Consider the following 13,514-nt stretch of genomic DNA (forward strand, 5'->3'; position numbering starts at 1 on the left):
GCACTTCCTAGTTGCTATCGCTGCCGAGCGTGGCTTTGTGACTAAGTCCTTTCTAATAGAACGTAAATAGAAACAGTGCTTAAGGCCCCGGGGCTTTTGCTCTGCCATGCTCCATTTCCTCTTCCCTCGAGGTGGAACACAGATGGGCCAGGGACCCAGCTTCCATAATGCTTCAAAGGGGTTGACAAAGCAAAAATAAGGAAGGAGGCTGGGTTCTGAATGACGACACGGAGTGGAACCACTCACCAACGTGGACTAGAGAAAGACAAATAAACGTCCACTTTGGATAAGCCATTGTATTTCGGGTCTATTTCTTGCAGCAGCTTGGCCTAGCCCATGCTATCCCGTAGCTGTTTTCAGAAGCTCTGATACTATGTTAGCCACTGCCTGAATCTTTTCAAGTAGCTAAGTTCCTCTTGCTCTGTAGCTGCAACCCCTTCCCAAGTGTGGGGAATATGGTCTTCTCTGGCTATAAGTCAGTTTCTTGGCCTTTCCCAGTGCTTTCCTGCTTCATCTTTTTACCCTTCCAGTGGTTCTGCTGACCTTACACCATCTCCGCTAAGATGCAGAACACCACACTCACTCAGACTGCCGGTTATGGTTAAGTTTGGCAAGCCATTGCTCTTTCTGGACAGTTGTTTCCCCAAGTTGATGCGGTCGAGGGGTCTGAACTAAGACTAGGAGGTCCTGACCGCAGGGCATATGCCGACTGTTTCCATCCATACTCTGAAAAATAATTTCAGGAAAGGGGCGCCTGGGTGGCACAGTCGGTTAGGCGTCCGACTTCGGCTCAGGTCACGATCTCGCAGTCTGTGAATTCGAGCCCCGCGTCGGGCTCTGGGCTGATGGCTCGGAGCCTGGAGCCTGTTTCCGATTCTGTGTCTCCCTCTCTTTCTGACCCTTCCCCGTTCATGCTCTGCCTCTCTCTGTCTCAAAAATAAATAAATGTTAAAAAAAATTAAAAAAAATAATTTCAGGAAAAAAAGTTGTTTTGAAAACTATCCAAGAGATCTTGTTGAGTGGAAAACACACACACACACACACACACACACACACACACACTCAGACACAGACACACAGTCACACGCATGCACACAGGCATTATCTGCCTAGGAGAAGTCTGTAAAACTCTGCAGGAGTTCCAGCAGTGTTTATCTATGGGCCAGGATAATGGAGGGGACTTGAACCTTTACATAGTATGCGTAGCTCTATTTACTATTTAATTTTGTGATCAGAAAAAATAAGTACACAGTCAGATGTCAGTGTCATTATTCATGATTTCCTTATTTGCAAATGTACCTGCTTGTAAATTGATCTGTAACTCCAAATCAATACTTGAGGAACTTCTGCAGTCATTTAAGGATCTACGCACGCGCAGAGTACTGACCCTTTCGACTTGTCTGACACTCGTGTTCTCAGCTGAGGTCCAACAAGGTGACCAGGGGATATTCTGCCTTCTTGTTGCAGCCCTCCTACCGTAAACAAGTGTCTTTGTCATGGTGTATTCAGTGCCATGTTTTCATCATTTCTGTGCGCTTTGTTGGTGATGTTGCTGTTTAAACTGGCCCCTGAGGGTCGCACTGAAATGCTGGCCGGTTCCTAAACCCAGGAGAGCCGTGTTGAGCTTTAGGGAGAAAACACGTGCATGTGGTAGATGAGCTTCCTTCCGGCCTCAGTTACGGTGCTGTTGGCCACGAGTTCAATATTAATGAATCAACAGTGCATATTAGATATGGTGTCTTTAAACAGAAACATACATAAAACAAGGTTATGCATTGATCGGCTGATGAAAATGTGGCCGGAGGCTCGCAGGAACCTAACACTGTATTTCCTCAAGGGGCAATGATTCAGTCAGTATTCCCTATTTCAATCTTTATGGCAACTTTAGAGAACCCAGCTACCATGAATAACGAGTGGACTGTATTTAAAATTGTTGTGTTTAGGGGCGCCTGGGTGGCTCAGCCGGTTAAGCGTCTGACTTCCGCTCAGGTCATGATCTTACGGTTCGTGAGTTCGAGCCCTGCGTCGGGCTCTGTGCTGACAGCTCAGAGCCTGGAGCCTGCTTCAGATTCTATGTCTCCCTCTCTCTCTCTCTCTGCCCCTCCTCCACTTGTACTCTGTCTCTCTCAAAAATAAATAAACATTAAAAAACATTTTTTTAATTGTTGTGTTTAACGGCATCCACCAGGACAAGGACCAAAAGCCATGTCCCTTTCCATGCAGATACCTACCTCGGGTTCAGGTTTACTCAGAGCAGGAGGGGCAAGATAATGAGCATTAACTGAGCCTCTCCTGTGTGCCAGGCGCTGTGCCTGGTGTTTCATGGCGTGGTTTCATTTAATCCTCACCACTGCCATCCAGACTGGCTGTTTTTCTCCCCCTTTGCAGATAAGGACACTGTGGCTCAGAGGGGTGAGTTACTCACCCAGAGCCAGGCCAAGGAGGAGGCACAGGCTTCTCCACCCAGAGCCGCTGGAGAAGATTTCATGGTGTGCAGCCTGGAACTGGGCCAGATCTGGGCCCTCAGCTCCATCCAGTGGAGACCCTCCCCATTCCAAACCCTTGCCTGTCTCCTCAGGCCCTGCAGATTCGCCCCTGCTCCCTTCTCTGTGGGGGACCTTGCCTTCCACTCCAAGAAGAAAATAGAGCCCCTCTCTGGGGACTTCTCAGCTTCCAGTCTCCTTCAGCCTGTCAACTCAGCTATAGAAATACCTCAAGTCCTCTGTGAAATGAGGCAGAGTGTAATATAAACAAATGGATGAAGTCAATGCATTTATAACTTTATTCGTCCTCACTTCCTTCCCCCTCGCCTGAGGGTGAAGTGTGCCTTCTGTTCAAAATGAATTCCTCCACCTGGGTCCAGGTCCAATCCCCTCAGACCTCCTCTGGGACCCAACTCCTTCAATTATCCCCCTCTCCACTGTCTTTGTGTCTCCGCTGTCAGCATTGGCCTCTTTCCCTCAGCCAGTGAGCACACTCAGGTTACTCTTCAAATAGCACCGTCCACGGTCCCCACACCTATATAGCTCCCACCTCATTTCCCAGCCTTAAAAAATTTTTTAAACATTTTTAAATGTTTATTTATTTTTGAGAGAGAGAGAGAGAGAGAGAGCAAGTCGGGGAGGGGCAGAGAGAGAGGGAGACACAGAATCCGAAGCAGGCTCCAGGCTCCAAGCTGTCAGCACGGAGCCCAGCGCAGGGCTCGGACCCAAGAACCTCAAGATCATGACCTGAGCCCAAGTCCGCTTAACCAGCTGAGCCACCCAGGTGCCCATCCCCTGCCCCCCACACCCTCCCCTGCCGTTCATCAGCCATGACAGCTTGGCTCTGCTCCCTGCCACTCACTGAGGTCGGTAATAATCTCCTAATTGCCAATTAAAGAGAGCTGCTAATACACAGTTGCTACTGCAGAAGAACAAAACACAGAGAAAAATTAAAAGGAAAGTTGAAATATTCATGATTACACCACCTAGAAAGAGCTATTATCAATACTTGTTTATATCCTTATAGACCTTTTCACCTGTTTTACGTGTGTGTGCGCGCACACACACGGGAGGAGGAGGTGGCAGGAGAGAGAGAGAGAGAGAGAGGGAAAGGGAGAGAGATTTTTTTTTAAAAATTCAAATGAGTTCACTCTCTAAATCATTGCTTTTCAAAGCCTGGTCCTTGAACCAAATGCATCTTAGCATTGGTTATTCCAAGAGCTGACCTTGAGATAAGGAGTGGAGTGAAAATAGTTTATTTGGGAAGTGTAAGCAACACTGAGAAAGTGATCCAGGGAAGGGGAGGGCGCGCTGTAATGCAGCACTGTTAAGTCAGCTAGCATAGCGGGTAACTGCAGATTTTAGTTTTAGAAAAACCATTATTGTATCCTCTGGTAGAAGCATTCTCCCCCTGGTCTTTGAGAACTAAGATCTCTAGGCTTAAGGGTTTGGGGTAGAAAGCATAAATTTATCAAGCAGGACAGTGAGAACAAAGGTGAAAGAGGCCACTTCCTTTGTTTCCAGACCTGGATATTCTACTGATCAGGGAAATGGCATTTATATAATGGCTATTGGCTCAAAGTATAGAAATATGTCTTCAGGCAACACGTCAACCCTGTCTGTAAGTTGATGCCTTGGTTATACCTTCAAGTGATTATTCCAACATCTTCTTAATATGGTTGGCTCTGGTTGATATGGTGTATAGCAGGACCAGTGGATAATACGGTCATGTGACCACGTCCTCCATGGTCACGGGTGGGGGCGGGGGAATGTCGTGATGATAAATTAGATACTCTGGGAGCCTCAGAGAGTAATGCTAGCCAAGACGCTGTGGACTGAGAAGACAAACCTGTACAAATCTCATGAAGTCATGGAAGAATCATGGCCCCTCCGTGACGGTTGGGCTCATTGTAATTCACCTGACACCACGTGGCTGGGTGCTCTCCTCAAGGGGTGATAGCATATCAAGAGCATGGCGTCAATCTTTGCTCTAACAGGCTGGACATTTAGTAGCAGTAACACCTAGATCGCTTTTGGTGAGAGGGAGCCCGTGCCGTTGGGCCACATATGGCTTCCATCAAGTTGAGACACTCTTTGAAGTTCTGCCTCCTAGGAGAATGTCCCCTTTCCACTCTCCTGCAGGACACCCCTGAGTGGGGCTGCAGATCAGCAAAAGTTGTGTTTTGTTCTTACTAGCCTGTGGGGCTAACCTGTCCATAAACCGGGCCCAAGCGTTCTCCTCCTCTGCAGCTGGTCATAAGGAATCCCCCATGAGTTATAGCTGTGAGCTGAGGGAGAGGCTTCAGTGAAAATAGGGTCACCACGTGGGGTCTGGCCTGCTCGTGTAATTCCTCTGTGACCTCTGGGCCTGCTCAGGCCTGGTCTTGAACGTCTCATTTCCATCCCACGATGCCTTGCTGTTGCAACTGTCCACCTTTATGACTTGGTGAATCTGACAGTACTTAACTTACCCTGGGAAACTCTGGCTACATGGTCAGTTGGTCTCCCATGGTCAATTGCTCGGTCTCTATCAGAACCTCGCAGCACACCAGGAGTTGGTTTTCAAATACTGAATGGTTTCCTGCTCCAGAAAGCATATTCTTGCTTCAGATACCTAGGGGTCTGCACTGAAGCCTCCCACTGGGCTGGTCAAAGGCTCCATATGTGTCTTTACCTACTTCTATCCCCATGGCATCTGATAAATGGTTCGGAGTAGCATTCCCACATGAGATATATGTTGTCTCCAAAATCCAGAGGTCCACTGAGTGCCTCTGCCTTGGTGATAAGAGACGCAAAGTACAATTACTTGTCTATTACTTTGAAGGGGATGTCTCTGCATGTCCTAGATCACTGAACCCCTAGAACGTTTACTGTTGTCTCAGATCCCTGAATCTTTTTGTCTCCTACCCACTTGCGCATATGTCTTAGAGGGCATCCAGAGGACTTGCTACTTCCTCTTCCCCAAGTCTAATTCATATGATCTCACCGACATAGTATTTCTCAGAAGCAGTATGAGGTTCAGAGGAACGGGAGGTACCATACTGTGACAGACTGGGAAAGTTAGCATCGCCCTGAGGCACAAGCATGAATGTATACTGCCGTCATCCCAAGTGAGTGCTAATTATTTCTGATCTTCCTTCCTGAAAATGAGCGGGGGGGAGGAGGGAGGCAAATGCCTTTGCCAGGACAGTTGCTACAAACCAAGGGCCAGAGGTTATCTTGGTCTGTTTTGCTTAAGAGAGCACATCTCGCACAAAAATGGCAATTGAGGCTATTGTTCAGTTAAGTCTATGCAGTGCACCATCACCCACCATAATCTGTTTGTGTGGTTTTCATTTTTATTTTTGCAGTGGCCCATCTGAATTAAACAGGAATACCATGGGGACTACTGCTTCTACAGTATTCAAATCTTTGAGGGAAGCGCTAATCTCTGCCATTCACCACAGAGCGCAGAATTATTTCTCATTAACCATCTTGTCTGGGGGTATGGGTGCAATTTCAGATGCTTCCACTCCACCTTCCTACTATTATGGATCTTTCTGTACAGATCAAGAAGCCAATGTGAGGTTTCTTTCAGCTAAGTTTATTCATCCCAGTTTTGGGGGATGGGCAAACGATCACAGGAGAGTCTGCAGACCGACGACCCACTGTGGGGTGGGCTTTGGCCAAGACTCCATTTGTCATCTTGCTTCCAAATGTCCCCATTTTAACAGGACAGCCATGTCCTGGATACCCTGGCATTAGTGTCAGCCCAGATCCTGTATTCAAAAACCATAGACCCTGGGACGCAGCAAAGGCGGTTGTAAGAGGAAAGTATATAGCAATCCAGGCCTTCCTAAAGAAGGAAGAAAGGTCACAGATACACAACCTAACCTTACACCTTAAAGTTAAAGATCTGGAAAAAGAACAGCAAATAAAACCCCAGACCAGCAGAAGACAGGAAATAATAAAGATTAGAGCAGAAATTAATGCTATCGAAACCCAAAAAACAGAACAGATGAATGAAACCAGAAGCTGGTTCTTTGAAAGAATTAACAAAATTGATAAACCACTAGCCAGTTGGATCAAAAAGAAAAAGGAAAACACCCAAATAAATAAAATCAGGAATAAAAGAGGAGAGATCACAACCAACAGAGCAGAAATAAAAACAATAATAAGAGAATATTACGAGCAACTATACACCAATAAAATGGGCAATCTGGAAGAAATGGACAAATTCCTAGCATATATACTACCAAAAACCATAGAAACATCTGGGTATTCTTCACTCCCCAGTGTACAGTTAGTGTGGATAAATGGCCATAGGTTCTTTTGGGGAAAGAGTGGAGAAATCAGTTCTGCATATACTTACTTGGCATTGCATGGTCCTTTCCCAAAGGAACCCAGTCTTTCCCTCAAACAATAGGCCCTTGGTCTAAGGACTAACTGAAGCATGGAAAATGGGTGAGAGAGAGCAATTTTCCACTACGATGGCTCACATCAGCCTTCAAAGCACATGCTCTTAATAGGTTTTAATTATATGGGTCAATAATACCATTGTTGGTTGCCCATTGATCTCACCCTTTGGAACTCTAGGGTCTATTAGCTATCCCTCAGATCCCTGTGGGTAAGGGCCCCTTGGTAGACTTTCCATCCACCTTGCCTCTGATGGTCGAGTGCTGCCACCTGGCCTCTGCTGTTCTGGAATCCCATTGTCACCATGAACACACACTAAGGAGACCCGTCCCATAGCAGCTTCCCCAACTGTTCACTTAGCTTAGAAAGAACAACCACCACTGAGCTGCTCCATGATGCCAACACCCCCTTCACATCCCAGCTCATTTCTTACCACTCCAGTCAAAGGGGCATACTGGGAACGTACTCAGCTGGAGGGTTCTCTGGTTTTCAATAATATGTTTCTTCTAGCGGGCCCCACCTCTTGGAACCTTTCCAAGTTGTAGCAGTTCATGGATTTCTACATCCTGTGTTGTAGCTGTTCTCTCCGTCACTTGTTAAGCTGTAGCCTCTTAGCACCAAACCCACCCTTGTATGATGTGTTGTGTAGTGTTGGAGCAGACTCCGAAATTGAAAATCGCATTCAGCATTCACCTGTTGCTCCCCGCTGTGCCCTGCCCCTAGGAGTGCAAGACGGAGTTGACCGGGCTGAAGCAGGGAGGAGGGATTTGCTCTTCCTATTGGCTTCCTGTTTCTTTTTTCTTTTTAAAAAATTTTTTAAAATGTTTATTTTTGAGAGACAGAGACAGAGTATGAGCAGGGGAGGGGCAGCGAGAGAGGGAGACACAGAATCTGAAGTGGGCTTCAGGCTCTGAGCTGTCAGCACAGAGCCCAACATGGGGCTTGAACTCATGAGCTGTGAGATCATGACCTGAGCCGAAGTCGAACACGTAACTGACTGAGCCACCCGGGGACCCCTGGCTTCCTGTTTCTACGAGCATCCCCCCAGCAAAGGTTCTTGCCCTGTGTCAGCAGTCCCTTCCCTGAGCAGCAGCTCAAGGCAGCCTGCGGGTTCCCACACTTCAGTGCCCCTCCCCAGAAGCCTGAGTTTCAGTTTCTTGGAATCTCTCCTTGAAACTTTTCAATTTTGGTAACTTCACCCTCTTACCTTATTTCACCAGCCTTGGGCAGGGCATCTTCTCCTGTAATTGGTACTTTTGTGATAACTTAGTTCTTGTTCTCTCTTCTTACCTTTTCACTAACCTAGTTAATAGCATCATACCTACTTAACAATACTATCCGTTCAATTCGCTCTGTTTAAATTAGTGCTGTGGTTTCTGTCTCCTGATTGGACCCTGGATCCTGTTTTTTTTTTTTATCCCCCCTCAAGTTCCAGGGAGCTGTCCCAGCGCCAGGTGCCCCTGCCAGGATGATAGACCCAGAAGTCAGGAGAGTGACTTCATGTTAACAAACCCTTCCCCAATCCAGTCCTCTCCTCCCAAATTAACACCGTCCATATCCATTCCCAGGCCTGTTCTCCAGATTTCTCTTGGCACCTGTTAGCCAGATCCTGTGGTTCTTTCTGTAAAAATCCCATTTCTCCGGGAAGAGCTAGTACTTTCTCAGTGGTGCCATGCTGAGACCTGGTCCTGGTATTGATTGGCCTAGAAGTCACAAGAGAACATGGGAATAGGCAAGGTGTCTGCCTTAGGCGATGCTCTGTCATAGAGGTTTTCTGGCTTTCATGCCATACCCTAGACTGGTAGCTGGCTAGTCAGAGCTCATCATTTTCTTCTTTCCTCCGGTCAATGGGACTTCTCAACCAACAATCGCCACCAGTTCTCTTAATTCCCATTGCCCCACACCTCTCAAATGCTGCAGAGAATGTATAAACCATTTTATCTCCTGACATGTGTAGCCTAGCTCAAGTTTACCACAAGCCAGAGTTCTTATTTTATAAGGTTTTTTTTTTAATGTTTATTTATTTATTTATTTAGAGAGAGGGACGAAGAGCGTGAGCAGGGGAGAGGCAGAGGGAGAGGGGGAGAGAGACAATCCCAAGCGGGTTCCTCTCTGTCAGCATAGAACCCATTGTGGGGCTCAGTCCCACAAACTGAGAGATCATGACCTGAGCTGAAATCAAGAGTCAGACACTCGACTGACTGAGCCACCCAGGCACCTTGAGAGTTCTTATAATGGGGCTTCTCTACATGTCAAGGTCTACCAACAATGGGGTGTTGTTCCCACCGACCGGCCAGTGATCCAGTTTTAGAATCCTGTCCTAAGGACCTGCTTCCGAGCACCATTGCTGGCACAAGCTGTCCTAGCTCAGGAGACCTTGTGACAAGGACTCGGGTTGAATTAGCTTATTTGGGGAAGCATCCACCACCCTGGGAGAGAAGTAGGAAGTGGAGAGAGAAAGGAAAGCATCCAAGAAGAACACGCTATTAAGCCAGCTATCACAGCTGGTTCTCAAAGTTTGCTTATGCCAGCAGGGGAATTCTAGGCAGTGGTACAACACACAGGCCTCAGAAATCACCCATGTGAGGGGTAGGGAGCTGGGGTGCGAGTCACTGCTTAGGGGCAGATGCCAGCAGTTGGCTGTTGGCAGGAGAGGCGTGGGGATAGGGTGGGGAGCCGACAGCACCTGCAACAGCCTGCATCCACTTCTGACTACTTGCTGAAAACACAGGCTCCTGGTTGGGGGAGAGTGGGAAGGGTACGGGCGGCTTCTCTGCAGCTTCCCAAGGACCTATAATTATTTCAAAATAAAAAGTTTAAAAAGTAGATAGGATGGGCGCCTCGGTGGCTCAGCCGGTGAAGCGTCTGACTTCGGCTCAGGTCATGATCTCGCGGTCCGGGAGTTCGAGCCCTGCGTTGGGCTCTCTGCTGTCAGCAGAGCCTGGAGCCGGATTCGGATTCTGTGTCTCCCTCTCTCTCTGCCCCTCCCCCTCTCATGCTCTGCCTCTCTGTCTGTCTCTCTCTTTTTCAAAAATAAACATTAAAATAAATAAGTAAAAAATAGGATGACCAAGAAAACCAATCATATGGAAACGCAGCTAACAGAATATGCGTACTTAGTGTGGATTCTTGGGCCTCTTTCCGTAAGCACAGCCTACTACAGTGAGGACACAGCCCCTTTCACCTCCTACTCTAAATGGAAATGGTGGATAAACTGTAAGAAGTATACACTTAAATATCTACCTGTGCGCAAGATCTGTAGGTGGCAAGGATCGAGCGGGGGTACCTGCAATCAGCCCGCCCTAGTGTGGGTGTGAGGACGAAGTTTGCATTAAAGATACAGTGGTGGTGGCGGTGGCTGGGGGAAACCTTGCCAAGAAATGGAAATAACATTTGTTGTGGAACTCCTTAAACTAAATGGAGCTTCTTGTGAAGCTACCCATGGCACTTCTCTGCAATCTGGGGCACAGGGGACTTCCATAGAAAACACCTCCCACGAGCAAAACGTTACAAAGTATGAGAGGAGAGAGACTTCCGGGAGACAAAGCCAGCAGATGAAACAACTCGGGTAAATCGCATGCAGTGTTAGCGATCCAGGGATGTCCGAGCGGGGATGGAGCTGGGAGTGTTGAGGGATGATGCCTCCCAAGGACAAAGGGGGTGGGCAGAGAGATCCTCGGCTGAGAGGCAGATCTGGCAAAGTCTTGGCTGACCCGAGGGCCAATTACAGAGTAAAATGTGCCCCTTAGCGGAGTCCCAGGGTGAGTAAAAATGGCATGACTCTAGCATCCTGTTCATAATCCGTCATTGCTTGGGGACTGCCTAAGGAAGAGCATGGCCTCAGCTCAAAAGCTGAGGCAGACCCTGGAGGCACAAAGCCCGAGGTTGTCAGCTAACTGCACTCCTGGTCGCTGAGGACAAGTCTGTAGTGAAGGAAGACGTTGTAGTGGTGCACGTGCCAAAAATTCTGGCCATAGAACAATTGGGAAGGATGTTTCAAAAAGATACAATGAAGGCTAGAAGGTATCGGGTAGGAAGAGAGCTTGTGACAAAAGAACCAAACAGAAAAGGGTAGACATGAACTATCAAAAACCCAACGTATGGGGGCTCCTGGGTGGCTCAGTCGGTTGAGTGTCCAACTTCTGCACAGGTCATGATCTCGGGGTCCATGAGTTTAAGCCCCACATTGGTCTCTGTGCTGACAGCTCAGAGCCTGGAGACTGTTTTGTATTCTGTGTCTCCCTCTCTCTCTGCCCTCCCCTGCTCATGCTCTCTCTCTCTCTCAAAAATAAATAAACATTAAAAAAAAATTTAAAAACGCAACCTATTTTTTTTTTTAATGTTTACTTATTCTTGAGAGAGGGGAACAGAGTGTGAGCGGGGGGAGGGGACAGAGAGAGAGAGACACAGAATCTGAAGCAGTCTCCAGGCTCTGTCTGAGCTATCAACACAGAGCCGGATGTGGGGCTCGAACCCCACATCCCGGCTAGAGTCTGAGACCATGACTCTAGCCGAAGTCAGAAGCTCAACTGACCGAGCCACACAGGTGCCCCTCCCAACCTAAGTTTTGAAAAGCAGACTAGACACAGTCTGGAGAGGGAATCAGCAAACTCAAATCGATCTGAAGGAACGGCCCAGAATGCAGCACGGAAGTGACACCAAAGGATGAAATTAAATGATGATGGATCATAGAGAACATGCGTGGAGAGCACAGGCTCTGAGGTCACCTGCCTGGGATTAAATTTTAGCTCTGCCACTTACTAGCTGTAAGGTCTCAGTCATGTTTTTAAAGCTCTTTTTGTTTCAGTTTTCCCATCTATAAAATGGAGGCGTTCTAGTCCCTACCTTATGCTGTTCCTATTAGGATTAAATTAGTACAATTCTTATCAATGAGTTATGGTTTTGTTTCAGTTTTGGTTTTCTGGGTATTTCTTTGTTTTATTTTATTTTTTTAAATACTTACTTATTTTTGAGAGACAGAGTGAGACAAAGTGAGAGTGGGGGAGGGGCAGAGAGAGAGAGGGAGACACAGAATCGGAAGCAGGCTCCAGGCTCTAAGCGGTCAGCACAGAGCTGAACGCGGGGCTCGAACCCACAGACTGTGAGATCATGACCTGAGCCAAAGTCGGACGCTCAACCAACTGAGCCACTCAGGCACCCCTCTCTGGGTTTTTCTTGAGAGAGGAAGTGTGCACATGTGTGGGGTAAAGGCAGAGGGAGAGAGAGGATCTTAAGCAGGCTCCACACTCAGTTCAGAGCCCAATGCAGGGCTCGATCCCACGATCCTGGGGTCATGACCTGAGCTAAAATCAAGAACCCGATGCTTAACTGACTGAGCCACCCAGGCACCCCTCAATGAGTTATAGTACTTGGAGCGCACAGTAAGTGCTCAGTAAATATCAGCTAATTTTTTAAAAAATGTTTAACGTTTATTTTTGAAAGAGAGAGAGAGAGAGAGAGAGAGAGAAAGCAGGGGAGGGGCAGAGAGAGAAGGAGACTCAAAAATCCAAAGCAGGCTCCGGGCTCTGATCTGTCAGCACAGAGACCCATGCGGGGCTCCCAACTCCCAAGCCGTGAGATCATGACCTGAGCTGAAGACGCTTAACCGAGTGAGCCACCCAGGTGCCCCCAAATCAGCTAATATTATAGGGGAATGAAAAATTGGAGAGATAAATTTAAAGTCATGGTGGAGAAAATGAGAGGCTCCAACATTTATCCACTAGTGGTTCCAGAAGGAGAAAATAGGAAAGAAGCAAACAGCATTTGAAGAAATAATGGTGAAAAATTTTCTATACATGGAGAAAAATTAGCCCCTAAACCGAAAAAGACTGAATTCTGAATAGGATTTAAAATTTTCATTCCTAGACATGTTGCAGAGAAATTAAAACACAATAAAGAAAAAAATCTGAAAAGCTACCAGAGAGGAAACAGATTATCTGCAAATGAATGACATTCTGCCTGAAGCCAATTTCTCATCAGCCGCAATAGACGCCAGTCGAATGATAGCTCCAGAGTGATCGGAAAAACAATTAGAATCCTACATTAGCTAACCCGCATTGAAGGGTGAATGTGAAATAAAGAAAGTTCCCCATACCCACAGAATGAGAGAAAAGGCAATCTGGTCTCAGACTTTTGTTCAAAGAATTTATAAAGGATGAACTTTAGCAGGAAGAAAATCATACTCTGAAGGAGAAAGCCTTCTCTCCCAGCCAAGCTGTAGTAACAAGAGCCAGATTTACTCTCCTACCTGGAACAATCCAAATGCGGAACAAAACATTTGAAACAGTGGTTCCCCAGGCATCAGACGGTCAGGGACAAAGGGCAGGGATCTCTCCAGATGGGCAACAAACAAGGGGAGCCCTACGGGTTTCCCAGCTCACCACCTAGACGAAGTTTCCAGGCCACAGTGCAAGGAGGCAGGACTGAGGCACACCCTGGGTCCCTAGACGGAGCTGGGAGCTCAAGCCGGCCAAAGAAGCAGAAGTTTGCAGGACAGAATACCAGAGGAGAGAGCCTCACGGTACTGAATACTGATCAAATCTGCACGTGAGGATATGATCCAGGGCTGGGGAAAGAACCTCCCAGAAGGATTAGAGGGAACTATTCTCAGAGTTCGCACGTAGCCCAGGAATAATG

This window comes from Prionailurus bengalensis, chromosome C1, assembly GCF_016509475.1.
Source record: "Prionailurus bengalensis isolate Pbe53 chromosome C1, Fcat_Pben_1.1_paternal_pri, whole genome shotgun sequence".
Classification (NCBI taxonomy): Eukaryota; Metazoa; Chordata; class Mammalia; order Carnivora; family Felidae; genus Prionailurus; species Prionailurus bengalensis.